We start from the raw sequence: 24,225 nt of genomic DNA, 5'->3' as shown, positions 1-24,225 counted from the left end.
AGAATGTAAAATTCTCACACCCATATTACAGATGGAATGGACGTCGATTTTATTAAATTATTATCGACGGCTATGAAAGCCGTCGATTTTATTAGCATTTTGAAAAATCGACAAGCTTTATAGCGATCAACTGCGCCGTTTATTTTGCCGTCGAATTTCAATATTATCGACGGCTAAGCCGTCGATTTGGCCGTCGATTTTAACGATGTTTCTTGTAGTGTGTGCTGCTAAGGATACGATAATCATGACGGTATTCATTTTTGCCACCGGAGCAAATGTCTCTGCGTAAATGCGTAATCGATCCCATAGGTTTGGGTACATCCTTTTGCAACCAACCTTGCTTTATACCTGTCCAATGTGCCATTAGATTGATATTTAACTGTGTATATCCACCTACAACCTACTGCTTTCTTGTCCATTGGTCTCTCTACAATCTCCCAAGTCTTATTCCTTTCTAATGCACCCATTTCTTCATTCATAGCTTGAACCCAGTTCTCATCTTTTAAGGCTTCTTGTACTGATGTAGGGATTCTGACAGAATCAATAGCTGAAAGGAAATTCTGGTGCTGTACCAAAATATTTTTAGTGGACACAAATTTGGAAATAGGATATTTGGCACATGATCTTTTTTCTTTTCTCATGGCAATAGGTAAATCATCTGGGTTAGTTGCACAAGTGGTATTTAAGGTGTCAAGAGTCTTAAGAGTATGAGGTCTTACCTCCGGTTCAAACGAATGAAGTTGCTGTTTGACCAGGACGGGTTCTCGTTACCTTCGCTGATATTGTTTTCCAAAAAACTTGTCCTCATTATTCTCCTCATTATTCTTTTCTAGTAGTGATGTTGATTCAGGGTCTTTGTTATCCTCCGGAGAAGTGAAATTTTACAATAAGGGAAAAGGTGATGACTTAAGGAACTCATCTTCTGGAATACTCTCCCTTGAAGCTGAGAACTAGGAAAGAAGGACTCAGACTCATGAAATGTGACATCCTTGGAGATATAGAATCTACGACTTTGAGGATGATAGTATTTGTATCCCTTTTTGTTTGAAGCCTAACCTATAAAGACACATTTGATTGCCCGAGGATCCAACTAACCCGATGAGAACTATAAATATGAACACAAATAGAATAGCCAAAGATACAACTTTGAAGACTACTCATAATAGGGATAGAAGGGCTAATTTTGGTCAAAAATTGAACATGGCTAACACCGTCTAGGACCCGAGATGGTAATCTATTAATCAAATAAGTGGCCGTTAGGACAGCTTCCCCCTAGTAAGACTTGAGTAATGCTCGAGTAACCTCAAGAAGATGACAATTTTTCCTTTCTGCCACCCTATTCTGTTGAGGGGTATTTACACAGATCAATTCATGAATAACTCCATTATCCTTAAGGAACTTGGAAAAATTTTGGTTCACATATTCTCTGCCATTATCAGAACGTAATCGCTTAATCAGCCTTCCGAATTGTGTTCAAACCATTTGGTAAAAATTTTTAAACAAGTGGAAAACTTCAGATTTATCTTTCATTAGTGATGGTTTCAGTGGCTAAGAGAAGGGGGGTTGAATCTTAGCCCCTTTTCACTTCAGAACACTTGCTTGTCTTTGAAACAACTTCTAGAGATTTTGTCTCGTCCCTAGCCACAAGACTTTTCTTTTTGTCTCGTCACTTGGCACGAGATATTTTTCGGTTTTATCTCCTGTGCAGCAGAAACAGAAAATGGAGTAGAAGAGAAGGAAAATAACACCCAGATATATCCTAGTTCAGCTGCTAAGTGCAGTGTAGCCTACATCCAGTCTCCATCACAACAATGATGGAATTTCACTATAATCATCTTTGATTACATACACCAATTCTCCCTAGGAACTACCCTTTCTATCTGGGACAAGTCCAGAATTCTAAACCCAATCCTGAACTTGACTTGGTCACTGCCAAGTTTCAACTGTAAAGTGCTAACCCAACTTACAAAGGGATTTCCACAGAATCATGAAACACAACACAGATGTACAAAGGAACTCTAAGGACATCTATGGCTTTTTCTTTTAATTTTGCACTCTCTGCCTTTTTCCGTTCTATGGCTTTTTCATACAAACCTCACTGTTTGCCTTTTTTCATGAGACTCAAGATATGACAAAATTAAATAGAAAAATACAAAATAGAATACATTGAAGGAAAAGAAAATCTGTTAGCTTAGGTAGCTCTGAGAATTCTGTGCCTTACACTCTCACACTTTCTCCTTTCCTCAAACCCTGACTGTTCACCCTTACTTATAGGGAGAAGCCTTCAAGGTTGAAACCAAACAAACCAAGCTAAGCTTCTTCTTCTTCAGAACAGAACCGGTTCAGCCAGAGAGAGAGAGAAGAGATAACCCATGCAAAACTCAACATGCAATTACCTCTAGTCATTCCTTGGTCACCAATCTTCATCAATCCGAGCCCTTCATCCTTTCTTGCTCTCCAAGATGAACTTTTGGCCCTTGATGCTTCATGATGATGATAGCTTCATCTGCTCTTATCTCTGCCTCTTCCATCACGTAGCCACTGTAGCTACCTCCTGTGGTAGTTGAGCAAGATCAGAGACAAGCCATCCCTCCAAAGATCTTCTCCTTGCTGGCCGAAATCTTCTTCAACCATTTTTGGTGTGGAGAAGCCAAGATTTCATCACAAGATCTTACCAAAAGTGAATGAGAATCTTAGCCACAACATATTTTTTGTTTGCTTTTTCTTGCCATCATTTTGATGGTCATGTAGCGTGCATCTTCCTCTCTTCGGTGGCTAGGCTTAGCTTCCATGGTTTGCTGTGTAATGACCGAAAGAGAAGAAAGAAAGAATGAGAGAGAAGAAATAATTGGAAGAAAAGCAATTAAATGAATTGAACAAATTAACTGAAAAGAAGTTGCTTTTCCTTCCCTGAGTAGCGTGTAGCCTTAATGCCATCAATCATATCAATGACAATCTCTCTCATGTTTCCAAGACAATTAATACAAGTTAAATGAATTTTGAAATCCAGCATGTGATGAAAGTGGGTATCCATTGCAAGCATTGCAACTTTTGCTTTCTTTTCTTTTAATTTTTGGACCAAGCATATTTGGTCTCATACCAAGACTCTCAATTGGGCTTGTATCACAATTGCTGGCCTAATTAACAAAAACATTGTTTCAGCCACCATGATCTCATACAAAGACTCTCAAATAGCCTCATACCAAGACTCTCAATTTGGCTTAATTATTCCAATGGGCTTGCTTTATTTTTTCTTTCTGTTCGGCCCAAAAAAGAAACTGCACAGCAAAAATTATTTTAATTAACATATATTTTTTATCAAAAATAAATTAATAATTTTGTTGTTAATAATGTTTGATCATCATCAATTTAAATTAGAATTTTTCAAACTCATCAATCCCTCTCTTGATGACAAACATTATTAAAATTGAAATTAAAGATTTGAATATAGAGTACTTCCTTTGAATATTTGAATTTCTCCCCCTTTCCAATTTGATTTTTTGCTCAAGCTCATACAAAGCAATTGTGTACATATCAATAAAAAATATTTTTGATGTTTTCAAGAGGTAGCTGTCCAAGCTGTTTTGAAAATATTTTTCAATTGACAAATCAAAGCAAATTAATCATAGCAAGGAAAATATTTCTGATCAAGCATGATCATCTAGAACCATAGCAATTATCAAACTTTATTTTTATATCACAGCTTAAAGGAACTGCCAAAAATAATTCAAAACAGCAAACATTTTATCAAGGTAAATCAAATAAATCAAATGCATCATGAACACAGCAAACATTTTACCAAGATAAATCAATCACAAACATCAAGAAGTAGCAACAAACTATTGAAACTTGAAACAAGGGAGATCATGAATCCTCAAAAAAATTTCATCCCCTGTTTTGTTAATTTCAATTTTCAGCCAATTTCTCCCCTTTTTGGCATCAAGGGGCACCTGCAAAAAATGTCATGGGAAACAAAATATCCAAAGTATGTCTAAAATATCAAGAGTGTAGCACAGAGTCATAGGTTCAGCAGTATCTAAACAGACAAATACAGTATGAAATTGAGCCTAAACATGCCAATATCAAATACTAAAAAACTTGATTAATCATCAGATAGGTGAAACTCAGATTCCTCAGCCTCTTTGTCACTAGCAGCACCCAACTCTTCCTCAAAGTTTTGTAGCATCAGACACACTCTATCCTTGCATCTAATCCACGCCCTTTCATTTTCATAGGCTAGCTTGCGAGCCGCCCTATGGGATTGTACCATTAGCTCCGACATGTTTGAGAATTCAGTGAGGATTTCTTTGAGTGATTCGGTTGCCTTGGAGGATTCAGGCCGACTCTCAAAGTCACTATCCGAAGGTACGAACTTCCTTCCTTTGGTTCCCTTCGTGGCTCCTCCTCCTTTGATCATTGATACTTTATTTTCTACACTCTCATTTGTCAAATCTACCTTAAAATACTCAAAAGTACAGGTAAGAAACATTCTATAAGGTAAATTAGCCTTTTTTGGTACTCTTTACAAATTTTCACATGTGTCTAATCATAAGGTAACCAAATGAAATAGGAGATGAAGTAACAAGAGCAAAGATTATAAGAGAATCAGATACTGTTACCCTGTTATGTGAACCACTTTGAGGGGTCAGAATGTGAGTTATGATGTGGTGCTGCAGTGAGTTGGTTAGTCCAAGAGCTTTGTGGGTAGGAATAGTGCTGTCTAAGCCAGACAGATTTTCACAAATATGTGGAAGAACTTGCTTGTATGTGACCCCAACTTGTGCATCCCATTTGTCAGTCATGTATACCCTCGGTCCTTCATCCGTGTATCCAAGGGCAGAGCTGATGGTCTCAGCATTCAGAGTGATATACACATGCTTCACATTGGAGTGAAGACTACCATCAATCAATCTCAGATTAGCATAAAATTGTCTCACCAACCCTGGGTATACCATTTTCTGAATATGTAGCAGTGGAGACCATTTGAGATTGTCAAACAGAGGGTGTAAATTGATCCCTTTGGCAGCCAGAGAGTCAAGATTCACCAAATATGAGGGACACAGATGCCGCTTTTTCAATACCTCTTGGTGGAATTCATAAAATACACATGTAGAGAACTTTGATGGATCATAGTGAGAGTGTGGTTTGTGAAATCTGTTCTTGAAGTCTAATAATTCAAGGTTCACGGGTTCCTTGGTCTCGTGCAACACGAAACCTTTAGTCTTCTGTGAGCTTCTTCCGGATGCATGTGGTGTTGCCCTTTTTGGTGATGAGGGAGGAGGTGATGTGTGCGACTCCTCTTCTTCTTCAAGGCTTGGTTCCTTGTTCTTTCCACTTTTTCTCCTTCCAGAGGATTTTTGGGCAATTACTTTGTGCCTCATGGACTCGGGTTGCTTGGTAGGAGGTGAGGGAGAGGATGATGAAGTTGAATGAATGTGTATGTGAGTGTGAGTTTGAGGTGTGGTAGGTTTTTGGGAGAATAGAAGCCGTTCACTCTTCCTTGGTGCAGTTTTCTTTTTCATGATAATGAAAATGAAAAAGTGGAGAGGGAGAAGAAGAAGAGAACCGAATTGAGTGAGGGAGAGAGGAGGTTAAAGGTGCATTAAATGTGGAGTGGAGAGAGAATTTGAGGGAGTTAAATGACCATTGATGGGAGGTTATTAACCAAGGAAGTTTCTCTTTTATTTGAAATAAATTAAAAAGTGGTTTCCTAGAATCAAGGGATTAGATGAAAGAGAAAGATTTGATTTGACAATAACCACTTCCAACAAGATTTGATGAGATAATAAAAAGATATTGTGTTTTACACAAAGAGAAACTAACAAAACGGTCAGGGTGGGGTCAAAGGAATTTGGTGGGACCTATAAAAATTTATTTCTGCACTGTCTCCCCCTTGATCATTGCACTCTCAATACAACCTGATTTTTATCTCCTCCATTCCTACGAGACAAAACTGAGCAGAGTCAGAGATTTTCACAAGTTATCAATAAAACTTAAATCAATCATTCCCAAGCTTTTTCTTAAAGAACAGAATCTGTCTTCACAAAAGGGTTTTGTAAAAATGTCAACATGTTGGTCTTCAGATTTTACAAATTGAATATCAATAGTACTCTTTTACACATGTTCTCTAATGAAATGATATTTAATTTTAATGTGCTTGGTTCTTGAGTGCAGAACAGGATTTTTTGAAATGTTTATAGCACTCATATTATCACAAAATAAGGGTATACTATTGATCTTTAATTTGTAATCTTCCAACTGCGTTTTTAACCAAATTAATTGAGAACAGCATGCAGATGCAGAAATATATTCAGCTTCAACTGTGGATAGGGCCACGATTGCTTATTTTTTGCTTGACCACATGTTGAGTGAGCTTCCAAGGAAGCAACACATGCCGTATGTGCTCCTTCTATCCACCCTATCTCCCGCATAATCTGCATCACAAAACCCTTCTTACCATCTGGATGAGGTACTAGTGTCCAAACCTCATTCTTGTCGAATTGAGCAAGCTCTTCTTGCATGGCTTTGACCCATGATGGATCTTCAAGAGCTTATTTCACATTGTTGGGCTCCATTTGTGACAAGAGTGCAAGATTGCTTGGTTCGGATTGCCTTTTGGTTGAGGATCTTGTTGTTACACCTTGAGAGGGATCACCAATGATAAAGTCATGAGGATAACCCCTCATGGACTTCCATTCTCTAGGCTTCCGGAGTGGTGTTGAACTTTGATGAGCTTCTGTGGGTCTCACTGTTTCAGTTTCTCGTGCTGGTTCAGGAGATAAAATGAAAATATCTCCTCCAATCTGACGAGACAAAACTGGACTGGCAGATTCTTCATTTTGAGCAGACTTAGGATTTTCACCTCTGGTTTCCTTGACAAATTCTTCACAATCTGTGTCATCATCTATCACAGTACTGGGGATTGAATTAGAATCACAAAAAGTCACATGTATGGATTCCTCTATGGTCCTATGTTCTTTGAGATAAATCCTATTGGCATTACTAGTGGTGGAATATCCAACAAATATTTCCTCGTATGATTTTGGATCAAATTTACCAATATTTTTTTTGTTGTTTAGCACAAAATATTTGCATCCAAAAACATGAAAATACTTAAGATTTGGAGGGGTTCCTTTCCATAGCTCATAAGGAGTTTTCTTTAACCCTTTTTTAATAATGGTCCTATTCAAAATGTAGCATGCTGTATTTACAGCTTCAGCCCATAGGAATTTTGGAACCTTATTTTCGTATAACATAGCCCTAGTCATCTCTTGAAGGCTTCTATTCCTTCTTTCAACAACCCCATTTTGTTGAGGTGTTCTAGGGCATAAAAAATTATAAGCAATTCCAAAGTCATCACAGAATTTTTCAAAGTCTTGGTTTTCAAATTCTTTTCCGTGATCACTTCTCAAATGGGCCACTTTTAAATTTTTCTCATTTTGAATTTTCTTGCAAAGGGTTGAGAAAGCATGAAAAGCATCATTTTTATGAGCAAGAAAAAGTACCAAACCAAATCTAGAGTAATCATCCACCACCACTAGACCATAGTGTTTACCTCCTAATCTTTGAGTTCTTGTTGGACCAAAAAGATCAATGTGTAACATCTCTAATGGTCTTTTGGTTGAAATTCCATCTTTTGGTTTAAAAGAAGATTTTACTTGTATGCCTAATTGACAGGCATCACAAGTAAGATCCTTATCAAATTTGATATTTGGAATTCCTCTCACCAAACTTTTCTTGACTAGCTTAGAAATTTGGTACATGCTAGCATGACCCAACTTTCTATGCCATAGCCATTTTTCAGATTCAAGAGAAGTAAAACATGTTACATTTTGTTCTTTCAAGTCCTCAAGAGTCAATCTATACACATTATTGCATCTTTTAGCCTCAAATAAAATATCCCCAGTTTTTTCACAAACAACCAAACACACGAACTTTCAAAAGATAACTTCAAAGCCTAGTGATAGGCAAAATTGTGATTTACACTTTTTATAACTCGAACAATTCTTAGTTATGGCTCCAAAAAACTTGGTGCACACTACTATGGTTCACTCACATTCTTCACAACTTCGCACAGCTAACCAGCAAGTGCACTGGGTCGTCCAAGTAATAAACCTTACGTGAGTAAGGGTCGATCCCACGGAGATTGTTGGTATGAAGCAAGCTATGGTCATCTTGTAAATCTCAGTTAGGCGAATAATAAATGGTTATGGAGTTTTCGAAAATAAAGATAAATAAAACATAAAGTAAAGATAGAGATACTTATGTAATTTATTGGTAGAAATTTCAGACAAGTGTATGGAGATGTTGTGTTCCTTCTGAATTTCTGCTTTCCTACTGCTTTCATCTAATCCTTCTTACTCCTTTCCATGGCAAGCTGTATGTAGGGCATCACCGTTGTCAATGGCTACTTCCCATCCTCTCAGTGAAAATGGTCCAAATGCTCTTGTCACAGCACGGCTAATCATCTGTTGGTTCTCGATCATGTCGGAATAGAATCTATTGATTCTTTTGCGTCTGTCACTATGCCCAACAATCATGAGTTTGAAGCTCGTCACAGTCATTCAATCCCTGAATCCTACTTGGAATACCGCAGACAATGTTTAGACTTTCTGGATTCTTAAGAATGGCCGCCAAAGGGTTCTAACTTATACCACGAAGATTCTGATTAAGGAATCTAAGAGATATTCATTCAATCTTAGGTAGAACGGAGGTGGTTGTCAGGCACACGTTCATAAGGATGGATGATGATGAGTGTCACAGATCATCACATCCATCAGGATGAAGTACGAATGGTATCTTAGAACAAGAATAAGCTAAATTGAATAGAAAATAGTAGTAATTGCATTAATACTCGAGGTACAGCAGAGCTCCACACCTTAATCTATGGCGTGTAGAGACTCCACCGTTGAAAATACATAAGTGATGGTCCAGGCATGGCTGAGAGGCCAGCCTCCAAAACGTGATCAATAGTCTCCTAAGATGAACAACTGATTAAAACTGAGACCAAAGATGTCTAATACAATAGTAAAATGTCCTATTTATACTAAACTAGTTACTAAGGTTTACAGAAATAAGTCTAAATGCAGAAATCCACTTTCGGGGCCCACTTTGGTGTGTGCTTGGGCTGAGCTTGAGCTTTACACGTGCAGAGGCTTCTCTTAGAGTTAAACGCCAAGTTGTAACGTATTTTTGGCGTTTAACTCTGGTTTGTGACGTGTTTCTGATGTTTTACTCCAGAATGCAGCATGGAATTGGCGTTGAATGCCAGTTTGCATCGTCTAAGCTCGAACAAAGTATGGACCATTATATATTGCTAGAAATCCCTGGATGTCTACTTTCCAACGCCATTGAGGGTGCGCCATTTGGAGTTTTTTAGCTCCAGAAAATCCATTCGAGTGCAGGGAGGTCAGAATCCAATAGCATCAGCAGTCCTTTTTCAGCCTGAATCAGATTTTTGCTCAGGCCCCTCAGTTTCAGCCAGAAAATACCTGAAATCATAGAAAAACACACAAACTCATAGTAAAGTCAAGAAATGTGAATTTTTCATAGAAACTAATAAAAACATCCCTAAAAGTAGCTAGATCATACTAAAAACTACCTAAAAATAATGCCAAAAAGCGGATAAATTATCCACTCATCACCTAGATCACACAATTGGCTTACACTAAGTAAATTATTTTTCAAACTATTTACAAGAAGAAAATCATTTATACAAGATGAAAAGCTTTTACCGACTTTCCCAATGGCCACTATCTTTCCTTTTCCATCATCACCGAAAGTGACAAGTCCTCCATCATACTTATCAAGCTTTATGAAGAAGGTTGTTGATGACTTGCATCATCTACCCGTCTTTCTTGCATAAAGAAGACCATAAAAGAGCACAAATCTCATTTGATGAATACAATTCATGCATTATTTGATGAATATTATCATACAGTACTTTGAGATGAGTTGTGCTGAATTGCAGGTGAAAAGGTATCAAAAATGGGTAGAAGACAAGCAAGAAGCTGGGCGTGTGAAACTGGCGTGCCACTTGAGGGCAAACGCCAAAAAAATGCACTGGCGTGGCACGCCAGGAACTAAGCGTGGCACGCCAGTACTAAATTCCAGAAGGTAGATCCAAGCATGCATGTGGGCGTGGCACGCCAGGGACTGAGCGTGGCACGCTAGCAATAGAGTCCAGAGAGCAAAAAAGGGGACACAAGAAGGGCGTGGCACGACGGATCTATCAACTACTATGGGCGTGCCACTTGAAGTCGAAGGCGTGGCACGCCAGCTCCAGAAAGTCACTTTGCCATGCCACTTGAAGACCCAGGCGTGGCACACCAAGCTTGAAGAGTGAACAAATACATGGGCGTGCCACTTGAAGTCGAAGGCGTGGCACGCCAACCTCTCAACCTCACTTAGGCGTGCCACTTGAGCAACCGGGCGTGGCACGCCAATGCACAAGACAACACAAGCAAGAACTAGGCGTGCCACTTAGCGTCGAAGGCGTGACACGCCAGCCTCAAAAAGTCACTTTGGCGTGCTACTTGAAGGCCAAGGCGTGGCACGCCACTTTCTGGAACGAGACAAGATCATGGGCGTGGCACGCCAACCTTCAGGCGTGGCACGCTGGTATAATTTTCCAGAGAGGATGGAAGAGGCCAATTACATGGGGCGTGCCACTTGAGCTCGAAGGCGTGGCACGCCAATCACTATTCTTCACTTAGGCATGCCACTTGAGCAACCAGGCGTGGCACGCCACTGTCATTCAGAGGTAGAGAAGCATTGGGGTGTGCCACTTGAGTTCGTGGCCTGGCATGCCAGGCAGAGGGGCCATTTACCTAACAAAGGCGTGGCACGCTAACCTTTAGGCGTGGCACGCCAACCTTTAGGCGTGGCACGCCAGTTCAATTTTCCAGAGGCAAGGAAAGTGGAGAAATCAAAGGGCGTGCCACTTGAGCTCGAAGGCGTGGCACGCCAACATGAGAATTCCACTTTGGCGTGCCACTTGAGTTCGAAGGCGTGGCACGCCATGGTTGAAAGAGGGATGAGCGTGCCACTTGAGGGATTGAGCGTGGCACGCCAAGCCATTTTGAAGGGCACGTGACACGCCTGAGAAGCGCCAGCCACACGCCAGCTAAGGGGTCACGTTTATTGAGTGCTCTCTTTCCCTTCAAAATGTAATTTCCTTTTTTCACTTTTTGTAATTCTTTTATTTTTACTAGGAGTAGTATATATACCCCAAGAGAGTACTGAAGAAGGGGTTAAGCAGTTAGTTCTAGATCCACTTTTACATTCCACTTTTGAGTACTTTCTAAGCTATGAGTAGCTAACTTCCCTCTCATTGAGAGATTGAGCTCTATTGTACTTGATGGATTGATAATAGTGAAATTCTTCTTCTCTTCATCTTATCTTGATTTGCTAAAAGGAATTACGTTCTTAATGCTTAGTGTTCAATTATCTTGGGAAAGAGATTGAATACAATTGGGTTTCATGGGAACCTTGGGAAAGGAAACATGAAACCATGCTTGAAATCCCTTCTCACATTTGAGTAGATTATGGGTTTTGGTGATGGGATACGTGACATATAATCTCCCCTCTACCTGGATTTACAAAGGTGTGTGGTATAATCAGGGAACAAGCTTCATCTCTTCTCATGAGCAATTAGAACAAGGAATTGGCTATTAATCAAGATTTCAGAGATTGAGTCACCAAGGGATTGGGGCTCAATCAATCATGATTGCCAAGAGGTCAGTGAGTTGCATGATTGAAGAAGATCTAAGCTATATTTGATCCAAAGAGGCAACATCTCCCAATCTCAATGAATTCCCCCATTCTTATCTATCCATTTCTTTATAGTTCAATTTTACCTTCAGCAATTCCCCATTCCCATTTACATTCAAGTCATTTATGATTAAGCAATTTACATTCTGCAATTTCCATTTCTGTAATTTACTGCTTTTCTTTACATTCTATCATTTACATTTATGCCATTTACAATTCTGCACTTCACCCTATTATTGATCTGCTTGACTAATTCATCAATCAATTAAAACTGTTTGGATTTGTCAATCTCTGTGGATACAATCCCACTCCACTGTGGGTTATTACTTGGCAATAATTTTGGTGCGCTTGCCAAAGGAACTCGTTCACTGAATTTTTAAAAGGGGGTAGTGAATGAGGGTCTTCAAGATTTATGGCGCCGTTACCGGGGATTGGCTTAAATTTGAAAGTGATTAAATTAATTGGAGAGCTAGATTAAGCAATTTAATTTCTTTGTTATTTTAATTTCCTTCATTTAGCATTTTATTTTTTTTATTTTGAGCTCTATTTCATTCTTCTTTGATTATCTCTATTCCCACTCTTCTAACTGTTTGATCTATTGCACCACTCACACTAATAACCACTCTAACAAAGTAATTTATTCACCCACTTTCTTTCTTGCTTTTTGTCTTGATTGGTTGTATGACAAGTAAGAGAAGTGGAGCTTCAACTTCCTTTGATTCTGAACTAGAGAGAACCTTCCTTAGATTAAGGAGGGAAGCAAGAGGGAAGAGAGTCGTTGGTGCTGAGAAAGAGGAAGAGTATTTCGAGACAAACATGGAGGAGAATATGGAGAATAATCATGAGGAGGAAGTTCATAACCATGCCAGAGGAGGCCCAGTCAATCATGATGAGCAAGAAAGGAGAGTTTTAGGCTCTTATATCAACCCAAATCCAGGGAATTGTGGCAGCAGCATCCTAAAGCCAACAATTCATGCCAATAATTTTGAGCTGAAGCCTCAGCTCATTACACTTTTTCAGAATAATTGCTCATATGGAGGAAGTGCCCAAGAAGATCCTAATCAACATCTCAGCACGTTCTTGAGGATATGTGATACTGTAAAGTCCAACGGGGTACACCCCGACATCTACAAACTACTCTTGTTCCCTTTCTCACTCAGAGATAAGGCAGCAAAGTGGTTGGAATCATACCCAAGGACAGCCTAACTACATGGGAGGAGGTCGTGAACAAATTCTTTGCAAGATTTTACCCTCCACAAAGAATCAACAGGCTAAGAGCTGAGGTGCAAACTTTCAGACAACAAGATGGATAAACACTCTATGAAGCCTGGAAGAGATTCAAAGATCTAACAAGAAGATGCCCACCAGAAATGTTCAATGAGTGGGTACAACTACACATCTTTTATGAGGGACTATCCTATGAAGCAAAGAAAGCAGTGGACCATTCTTCAGGAGGCTTACTCAACAAAAAGAAAACCATTGAAGAGGCTATATATGTCATTGAAACTGTAGCTGAAAATGAGTATTTCTATGCCTCAGAAAGGACTCAGAAGAAGGGAGTGCTAGAACTCAACTCTGTGGATGCTTTGTTAGCTCAGAACAAGGCAATTGCAGCACAAATAGCAGCATTAACCAAGAGAATGGAGGCCAACCAAGCCTCAGTCATTCAAGACCAAACTCCTCAACAAGAAGGAAATGCATCAGAATCTGAAGGTGACTGGGAACAAGTTAATTATGTGCACAATTCATCCAGAACACCATATGACCCACACTCTAAGACATACAACCCAGGTTGGAAGCACCACCCAAACTTTGGGTGGGAAAATCAACAAAATCACAACCAGGACCACAACAAGCCTTATCCATCAAATCAACAAACCTACAACCCCAACCATCAAACAGGGAACCATAGACCTTACCACAACTCATAAAATAATTCATACCATAACAACCAACCCATACACAACAACCTCAATTAAGACGCACCATCCTCAACCATGCAATCATGCAAAATCAAGAGCAACTTTGAGAGGATGGAGGCTACAATAGCACAACTCTCATCCCAGATTTCAGGGGCAGTCTCCTCCCTCATGAACAGACAAGCACAAACTGATAGAAGGATAGATGCTAATCAAGAGGAATACATGTTAAATTTGAAAAATCAAGGTGCAGTAATCTCAAAGTTAGAAGCACAAGTGGGGATTCTTTTCAAACAAATCCCATTTTCCACTCACACATTTTCCAGTGATACCATGGCTAACCCAAGAGGGGAATGCAAAGTCATAACTCTAAGAAGTGGGAAGGTTGTAAAGGAAGGAGCCCCAAGCAAAGATAATCATGAAAAGATTGCATCGAAACATGGAAAAGAGGATGAAGGGGAGATCCCAGCTTCTCCTCTATCAAAACCAGTTTTGAAGCCTTATTTACCAAAGGCACCATACCCTCAAAGATTGAGAAAATATGAGAAGGATGGCTAGTTCTCCAAGTTCCTAGAGATCTTCAAGAAGCTCCAAATCAACATACCATTTGCTGAGGCATTAGAACAAATGCCACTCTATGCCAAGTTCTTGAAGGAGTTTATAACCAAAAAGAGGAACTGGGGAGCAAAAGAAACCATAGTGTTGACTGAGGAGTACAACGCCATCATACAGAGGAAATTACCTCAAAAGTTGAAAGACCTAGGGAGTTTTCAAATTCCCTACATCATAGGGGACATCACTATTGAGAAAGCTTTGTGTGATTTGGGAGCTAGCATAAATCTCATGTCCCTAACCATGATGAGAAGGATGAAGATTGAGGAAGCCAAGCCAACAAGAATGGCACTCCAATTGGCTGACAGGACATTTAAGTTTCCACATGGGGTAGTAGAAGATTTGCTAGTGAAAGTGGGAGAGTTCATTTTCCCTGTCGATTTTGTTGTGCTGGACATGGAAGAAGAAGCCAACACATCAATTATCCTAGGAAGACCATTTCTAGCTACTGCTGGAGCCATCATTGATGTACAAAAAGGGGAACTAGTCTTGAGATTGCATGAAGAGAAAATGGTCTTCAATGTCTTTAAAGCAATGAGTTACCCCAAGGAACCCATAGGAGAATGCATGATGGTAGATACCATGGAACAGATAGTTCAAGAAGTCATGGGAGAAGAACAATGTGAAGAAAACAGTGAGCTGGAACAAGCAACCATGAGGAGCTCAATCATGCCAACTACCACAGACAACAAAGATGCAGAGTCACCAAAACTTGAGCTGAAAGCCTTACCACCCATCTTGAAGTATACATATCTGGGTGCCAATAACACTTACCCAGTAATCATAAATTTAAGTTTGAGCAAGGAGCAAGAAGAGGAACTTATCCAAGTGTTGAGACAACACAAGGATGCCATAGGCTGGACACTTTCAGATTTAAAGGGGATCAGTCCTTCAATGTGCATGCATAAAATCCTGCTTGAAGAGGATGCCAAACCCTTAAGACAGCAACAAAGGAGGCTGAACCCAACTATGAATGAAGTGGTTTAGAAAGAAGTTCTGAAATTGTGGCAAGCAGGGGTGATCTACCCCATTTCGGACAGCCCTTGGGTAAGTCCGGTGCAAGTAGTTCCTAAGAAAGGGGGGATCACTGTTGTGGAAAATGAGAAGAATGAATTGATACCCACAAGAACGGTAACCGGATGGCGTATGTACATTGACTACCGGAAGCTTAATAAAGCCACCCGGAAGGATTACTTTCCCCTACCATTCATGGACCAGATGCTTGAAAGAATGGCATGACATGAGTATTATTGTTTCCTAGATGGATACTCGGGCTACAACCAAATTGTTGTAGATCCCAAGGATCAGAAAAAACTTCATTTACTTGTCCATATGGTGTATTTGCTTATAGGAGAATGCCCTTTGGATTGTGCAATGCACCTGCAACATTCCAAAGGTGCATGCTCTCCATTTTTTCGAATATGATTGAGAAGTTCAAAGAAGTATTCATGGATGACTTCTCTATGTTTGGGGACTCATATTCTGATTGTCTATACCATCTTTTTCTTGTGCTAAAAAGGTGTCAAGAAACCAACCTTGTTTTGAATTGGGAGAAGTGCCATTTTATGGTGACTGAAGGGGTGGTTCTTGGTCACAAGATTTCAAAAGATGGCATAGAAGTAGACAGAGCAAAAGTGGAAGTAATTGAAAGATTACCTCCACATTGCAACGTCAAAGCAATCAGAAGCTTTTTGGGACATGCTGGGTTCTATAGGAGGTTTATTAAAGACTTTTCAAAGATTGCCAAACCCCTTAGCAACCTACTTGTTTCAAATACTCCTTTTGTTTTTGATAGAGAATGCATGGTAGCAATCAGGCTTGGCATGGCACGCCGATCCATCAACTACTATAGGCGTGCCACTTGAAGTCGAAGGCGTGGCACGCCAGCTCCAGAAAGCCACTTTGGCGTGCCACTTGAAGACCCAGGCGTGGCACGCCAAGCTTGAAGAGTAAACAAATACATGGGCGTGCCACTTGAAGTCGAAGGTGTGGCACGCCAACCTCTCAACCTCACTTAGGCGTGCCATTTGAGCAACCGGGCGTGGCACGCCAATGCACAAGACAACACAAGCAAGAACTGGGCGTGCCACTTAGCGTCGAAGGCGTGGCACGCCAGCCCCAAAAAGTCACTTTGGCATGCCACTTGAAGGCCAAGGCATGGTACGCCACTTACTAGAACGAGACAAGATCATGGGCGTGGCACGCCAACCTTCAGGCGTGGCACACTGGTATAACTTTTCAGAGAGGATGGAAGAGACCAATTACATAGGGCGTGCCACTTGAGCTCGAAGGCGTGGCACGCCAATCACTATTCTTCACTTAGGCGTGCCACTTGAGCAACCAGGCGTGTCACGCCAGTGTCATTTAGAGGTAGAGAAGCATTGGGGCGTGCCACTTGAGTTCGTGGCGTGGCACGCCAGGCAGAGGGGCCATTCACCTAACAAGGGCGTGGCACGCCAACCTGTAGGCGTGTGAAGTTAGGATTTTTGCTAGTAAAGAATTTTATAAAGTTGCGTTGTAAGTATAGATTCTGAACCAACAGAAATCCCTTCGTACAAACGTTTTGGTTGTCACAAGTAACAAACCCCTAAATAAATTGATAACCGAGTATTTAAACCTCGGGTCGTCTTCTCAAGGAATTGCAGGGAGGTATGTTCTTATTGTTGGTTATGAAAAAGTGTATTTTGGGGTTGAGAGTGAGGAATGAATATGGCAGATAATTTAAATGGCAATTAAAATAAATAAATACTGTAAAGCAAACCCTTCGGTAAGGTATGAGAAATTGGAAGTCCAGACTTAGTTATTCTTATCAATAATAATGAAAGTTAAATCTTAATTTCACTTAGTTAACCTTTGCTAAAGCAAAGGAAAGTCAAGGGACTAATTAGTTGACCTTCGAATCCTATTTATTTCCTAAGAAAAGGTTGGGATTATTGAAGTTCAGTTCAATTAGCAAAGATAACAGTTATCAATTATGTTGAGCTAAGATAACTCCTGAGTTTCTGATTTCTTAACCAAGACCAAAAGGAAAAGAAATTAAATCTGCTGGAATAAAAAATATCTTCAGATTGGGAATAATCAATAGCATAAACAAAAGAAAGCAATATTAAACTGAAATACCTCAAATATCATTAAATAAGAAAATCATCATGAATGTAGCATAAGCCAAATAGGCAACATAACTAATATAAGCATTCAAGTATCTGAAAATAAGAGATAAATGTAAAGTAAAAGAACATTGAACCTGGGATTGAGAGTCGCTCATAAAACTAAGAGAAGTCCTAAATCCTAATCCTAAAGAGAGAGAGGAGAGAACCTCTCTCCAACTAAACCTAAATCATGGAAAGTGACTAAAAATTCGGAGACTCCCTGAATGGATGCATTCTCACACTTCATAACCTCTGGTCTATGCCTTCTGGACTTGGATTTGGGCCAAAAAGGGCTTCAGAATCCGCTATGTGCGTTTTCTGTAATTTCTGGTGCGTGGCCTCTGTCACGCATCCGCGTGGGTCACGCGGTTGCGTCGATTGGAGTTTTCTTTGTCGCACGGTCGCGTCAGTCATGCGGTCGCGTCATAGGTATTCTCCTTTAGGCGCGTGGTCGCGTCAGTCATGCGGCCGCGTCGCTGCTTCTTCGCTCTTGGCACGCGGTCGCGTCATCCATGCGATCGCATGGATGCCAGTTTCTCCAAAACTCTGTTTTACGCTTTCTTTCTATTTTTTTATGTTTCTTTTTCATCCTCTAAGCCATTCTTGCCCTGTAATCCCTGAAATCACTTAACACACATATCAAGGCATCTAATGGTAATAAGAGAGGATTAAATAAAAGAAAATAAAAGCCAAAGAAGCATGTTTTCAATCATTGAACAAATTCTGGGAAGGAATTGTAAAACATGCAAACCATATGAATAAATGTATGAAAGATTGATAAAATCCACTCAATTAAGCACAAGATAAACCATAAAATAGTGGTTTATCAATCTTCCCACACTTAAATATTAGCATGTCCTCATGCTAAGCTCAAGAGAAGCTATAAAGGAATGAAGAGGAATGGTAAAATGTATGAAATGCAACCTATCTATATAAATGCAAAAAATGTTTCTATCTACTTGGTTAAAAGTAAGCAAGTTCTTCAAGACAAATATGAATCAATTCCACTAATTCAAATTATACAATGAAAGACAAGTAAACTTGTAAGAAGATAGCTTATGAAAGCAGGGAACATAGAATCAAGCATTGAACCCTCACTGGTTATGTATATCACTCTAGTCTCTCTAGTGTATAGGGTAATCACTTTATTCTTCCCTAGTCATGCTTTCTAAACTTTGTTCTTCATCTAACCAATCAACAAGTATTTAATGTACTAATGCAAACATCATGAGGTCTTTTCAAGGTTGTAATGGGGCCAAGGCAACGGTGAGGATATATGTATGGCTAAGTGAGCTATAAATTGAATCCTTGACTAACATAAGCTCTCACATAAACACACACACACTCTATATAACTTCTTAAATCACGCCTAGCTACCCATAATTTCCACTTTTGTATCACATACTCATATACCAAACTTTTGATATTTCTTTACTTTTATCACATATGCATTGATCTTTCTATTAAAGCTTAACATTGGGGTAATTTTGTCCCCTTATTTATTGAATTTTTTTTGAATCATAAAAATAAACATAACATTGTCAATGCACATGGAATTTTTTTTCTATTTTGGTTTTTCATGAGTAGGTTCCCAAATTCCCACTATTAGAAACATGATACATTCCCTTATTAACCCATGTTCCCACAGTTTCCCCACACTTAGTTGATACACAATCTTTATCTTAAGCTAACCAAAGATTCAATTAGGATATTTAATTTGTTTTTCTACTTAAGGCTAGTGATGTGGTTATAGAATAGAAGGGGATAAAAAAGTTCAAAGTGGCTAACAAAGGTAATTTAAATGGTAGGCTTATTTGGGATAAGTGAGCTAAAACAAATAATGGCCTCAATCATATGCAAGCATGTAAATACACTAAATAATGGACATATAGAATGAAACAAAGTAAAGATTGCAATCATAGAGAAGAAAACACACAAGAATAAAATATTTATGGTTAAACAATGTAACCATGTAAATAAGCTCAAAGTCTCACAGGTTGTGTGTTCTAGCTTTTAATTATGTTCCAAATACAACTTCCAAACAAGTTTAACACAAATTTTTCAAATTAAATTAGTGAAATACTATAAAAATTTCTTGAAAAAGAAAATATTACTTCAACCAAGTAGTAACTAAATGCACAAAATCAAATAAATATGTAATTAAATATGCAAATGCAGCAACTAACAAGAAAAATAAACCATTGGTGTTGAGATAGAAGAGTAACTAACCCATGGAGATTGGTATCGACCTCCCCACACTTAAAGATTGCACCGTCCTCGGTGCATGCTAAGATGTGCAGGTGGACGGGTTGCTTCAACTGATGCTTTTCTCTAAAGATTGAGCAGATGAACTTGTTTGTCTCCCCAGTAAGAAGCTTTTCCTCTCCCTTTGTGGTGGCCATCTTGAAAGAAGAGGGAAAAAAAGAAAAAGTAACCCAGAAATAAAAATAAGAATATGAATAAAGTCTGGGTGGGTTAATGCCAAATAATGGGGATCTCAATTACATGGTAGCTACAACATGCAAGTGAGAAAATAGTAGAGACACATGGCATATCAATAATGTAAAAATTTGCAAAAATGAGGGAAGAGAGTGTGGGTAAGGAGAGATAATATAAATTCATGATAATGCAAAAGTGATACATGTATAAAAGATTGACATTGATATAAATAATATTACCTAACCAGAATAAAACAAGTCACTAAGCACTCAAAATAGTTCAAGAGAAGATGCAACAGTTAAATAAGAAAATTCAACACCAAAGGAAAAATAATGAATTTAGAAAAGAAGGAAGAATATATACCAAATTAAAATGCAATGAATGGAATATGCAAATAAATAAAATGAAAGATAAGAAGAATGAGAAGGGAAAGAAGTGAGTAAGAAAGGAGGGAGGGAAAAAATTAGGATTGGGGAAGAAAAGATAAGATATTTGGCAAATTAGGATAAGATGTGCGGCGCAAGCGATGTGGACACGTGGGGCACGCGATCGCACGACTTTCACTGATACTGATTGACGCGGTCGTGTCGGTCACGCGGTCGCGTGACACAATTCATGCTACTAGCGCGAGGGCAGCCTCGCGCTCGCACAACTCTCTGTTCAAAATCTTATTTTGCCAAATTTTGGATGACGCAATCGCATGGTCGACGCGATCGTGTGAGTGGCCAATATGGGGATATGACGCGGACGCGTGAGCCATGCGTCCGCATGGTAAGGTTGTGCTTTCAGCACCAGTCCAGCACCACTCCAGCATAACTTTCGGCTATGCACCCTTTTCACGTCGATTTTCATGGCACGCGGCCGCGTGGGTGACGCGGTCGCGTGGGAGGCTAAAGTTCCCACATGACGCGGTCGCGTGAGTAACGCGGTCACGTGGGGTCAAATTATGCTAAAGGCGCGCCTCCAGCCACGCTCTCGCGTGACTCTCTGTTCAATTCTTTTCTACCCAACGCACTAGTGACGCGGACGCGTCAGCAATGCTGCCGCGTCGCGTGCGAAATTTTTTTTAATGCAGTATGCAGAGTGCAATGCTTAATATGAATGTTATGCAAGTATGCATGATTCCAGGTTCAATCAAAACTCAAAAATAGACAAAAATTCAAACTGAAGAAGAAACGATAATACCATGGTGGGTTGTCTCCCACCTAGCACTTTTAGTTAAAGTCCTTAAGTTGAACATTTGGTGAGCTCCTTGTCATGGCGGCTTGTGCTTGTACTGATCCAGGAATCTCCACCAGTGTTTGGAATGCCAGCATCCTCCGAGGTCCCAAACTAAGCATGTAAAGCTTCTGAGCAGCTTCAGACATATGCTCAGGTTCCCGGGATGACGACTATCAGAATATTTTCCAGGATCCCAGACTTCGCTTTTAAATCAGCCTTTGTTTGGATCTATATGCATCCATTCGGGCGGTTCAGAAGTTATATTCTCACCAAGGTGACCAAACGTCTTCCGAGATCCATTCGATTGAGCTTGACTCCTTGCACTTCGAGTTGAAGTGTGGAACCTTCTTGAACGTTGTGCACTAGCTCTGAGTACGAGCCATTTTCCTCTTACTCTTAAAGCCGTAGAGAGCTCTAAGTTGGCCATCTGTTTCAAGCAAACCATATTCAGGTGGAAAAGTAAAGATTAAAGCTAAGGATTTTACCCACTTGAAGCTTGTATTAGGTGGTAATGGCCTTGGGGTAGGTGTTTCCAGTGGTTCTGTAAGTTCCGCTCCCTGGTAATCTTCTGTGGGTTCCTCCACTTCCTTGCAAGATTCTTCAAATGCAACATCATCCTGATCAAAGTCTTCTATGTCTTCCTCATCGCTTAAGTCATAGATTGGAGGTTGAGAGAAATCTACCTCTGCATCTTCTTCGTGTTCACTTGGGGAAGATTCTTCGACCTCAGAGAATTTACTTGCGGATGCAAGTTCATTACTAAGAGAACTTGACTTGTGACTATCATCATCAAGGGAATTTATGTCCTGGGTTATTCGGTCCAGTTCTTCATAAGATATTTGCATTGGAGGCAGTGCAAAATCCTCCTCAGCGTCAATTGTAGCATCCTTGACGGAGTCTTCCATGACTCTGTGTTCCCATGGAGGTTCAGCATCTCCTAAATCTTCAACCAACTCTTCCTCCTCTATAATGACAGCATCCTCTACTTGTCCCAGTATGAAGTTAGGCTTTATGCTGTCCACTGGAGCTTCTCGTGTCTTCTCCACAACACATTCTTTATTAGATTCTCCATATGAAGCCATGGGATTCTGTTGAGTGTCCGAACATCTGGAAGATAATTGATTTATTGCTTGCTCCAGTTGATGAAGGGTTGCATTAAATTGGTTTATTGATTCTTTGAGGCGAACCTGTGATTCTGGCTTTAATGGATATGGGCATGGTGTATGGGGGAGTGGTGGTTCTCTGGAGTAATTGGATTGGTGTTGGGGTGGATAAGGATCATGTGGTAGTGAATGGTGAAAAGAAGCTTGTGAGTATGGTGGATTGAGATTGTGTTGAAAGGATGGTCTCTGAGCACAGGGTGGGGCTTGTTGGTAGCTACAAGGCGGTCCATCAAATCTATCAGTTGGGCATGCATTGTAAAATGGTCTTTGTCTGTGATATCTAGTAGGATGTTGTTGCCTAAAGGGTTGATCAGATCCTCGTGGCTCCATCCATCTTTGATTGCTTAGACCTTGATGCATAGTCCTGTTATAGCTTCCATTCCTTGCAACAAAATTAGAACCAAACTCGGGGTGAGAATTCATAATAGCTATCAGAAATAAGAGGGAAGAAAGAAAACAAATAAACAAGTAAAAGAAAAAATATATTTTTTTTTCTTTATAAAAAATATTTACAATAACCAATAATAAGGCACACGTTTGCAATTCCCTGGCAACGGCACCATTTTTGACGTTAGGATTTTTGCTAGTAAAGAATTTTATAAAGTTGCGTTGTAAGTATAGATTCTGAACCAACAGAAATCCCTTCGTACAAACGTTTTGGTTGTCACAAGTAACAAACCCCTAAATAAATTGATAACCGAGTATTTAAACCTCGGGTCGTCTTCTCAAGGAATTGCAGGGAGGTATGTTCTTATTGTTGGTTATGAAAAAGTGTATTTTGGGGTTGAGAGTAAGGAATGAATATGGCAGATAATTTAAATGGCAATTAAAATAAATAAATACTGTAAAGCAAACCCTTTGGCAAGGTATGAGAAATTGGAAGTCCAGACTTAGTTATTCTTATCAATAATAATGAAAGTTGAATCTTAATTTCACTTAGTTAACCTTTGCTAAAGCAAAGAAAAGTCAAGGGACTAATTAGTTGACCTTCGAATCCTATTTATTTTCTAAGAAAAGGTTGGGATTATTGAAGTTCAGTTCAATTAGATAAGATAACAGTTATCAATTATGTTGAGCTAAGATAACTCCTGAGTTTCTGATTTCTTAACCAAGACCAAAAGGAAAAGAAATTAAATCTGCTGGAATAAAAAATGTCTTCAGATTGGGAATAATCAATAGCATAAACAAAAGAAAGCAATATTAAACTGAAATACCTCAAATATCATTAAATAAGAAAATCATCATGAATGTGGCATAAGCCAAATAGGCAACATAACTAATATAAGCATTCAAGTATCTGAAAATAAGAGATAAATGTAAAGTAAAAGAACATTGAACCTGGGAGTGAGAGTCGCTCATAAAACTAAGAGAAGTCCTAAATCCTAATCCTAAAGAGAGAGAGGAGAGAACCTCTCTCCAACTAAACCTAAATCATGGAAAGTGACTAAAAATCGGAGACTCCCTGAATGGATGCATTCTCACACTTCATAACCTCTGGTTTATGCCTTCTGGACTTGGATTTGGGCCAAAAAAGGCTTCAGAATCCGCTATGAGCGTTTTCTGCAATTTCTGGTGCGTGGCCTCTGTCACGCGTCCGCGTGGGTCACGCAGTCGCGTCGATTGGAGTTTTCTTTGTCGTGCGGTCGCGTCAGTCATGCGGTCGCGTCATAGGTGTTCTCCTTTAGGCGCGCGGTCGCGTCAGTCATGCGGCCGCGTCGCTGCTTCTTCGCTCTTGGCACGCGGTCGCGTCATCCATGCGATCGCGTGGATGCCAGTTTCTCCAAAATTCCGTTTTACGCTTTCCTTCCATTTTTGTATGTTTCCTTTCCATCCTCTAAGCCATTCTTGCCCTGTAATCCCTGAAATCACTTAACACACATATCAAGGCATCTAATGGTAATAAGAGAGGATTAAATAAAAGAAAATAAAAGCCAAAGAAGCATGTTTTCA

At 39.7% G+C, this 24,225-nt stretch overlaps 1 pseudogene; it reads left to right on the top strand.

Annotated features, from left to right (window-relative positions):
* The window catches only part of LOC112779587 (general transcription and DNA repair factor IIH helicase/translocase subunit XPB1-like), a 117,684-nt pseudogene that overhangs the window by 15,931 nt on the left and 77,528 nt on the right, over positions 1-24,225 (top strand).

The sequence above is a fragment of the Arachis hypogaea genome, chromosome 3 (genome assembly GCF_003086295.3).
Source record: "Arachis hypogaea cultivar Tifrunner chromosome 3, arahy.Tifrunner.gnm2.J5K5, whole genome shotgun sequence".
Taxonomy (NCBI): domain Eukaryota; kingdom Viridiplantae; phylum Streptophyta; class Magnoliopsida; order Fabales; family Fabaceae; genus Arachis; species Arachis hypogaea.
Note: the sequence above shows the minus strand (reverse complement) of the source record. Positions and strands in the feature narration are given on the sequence as shown.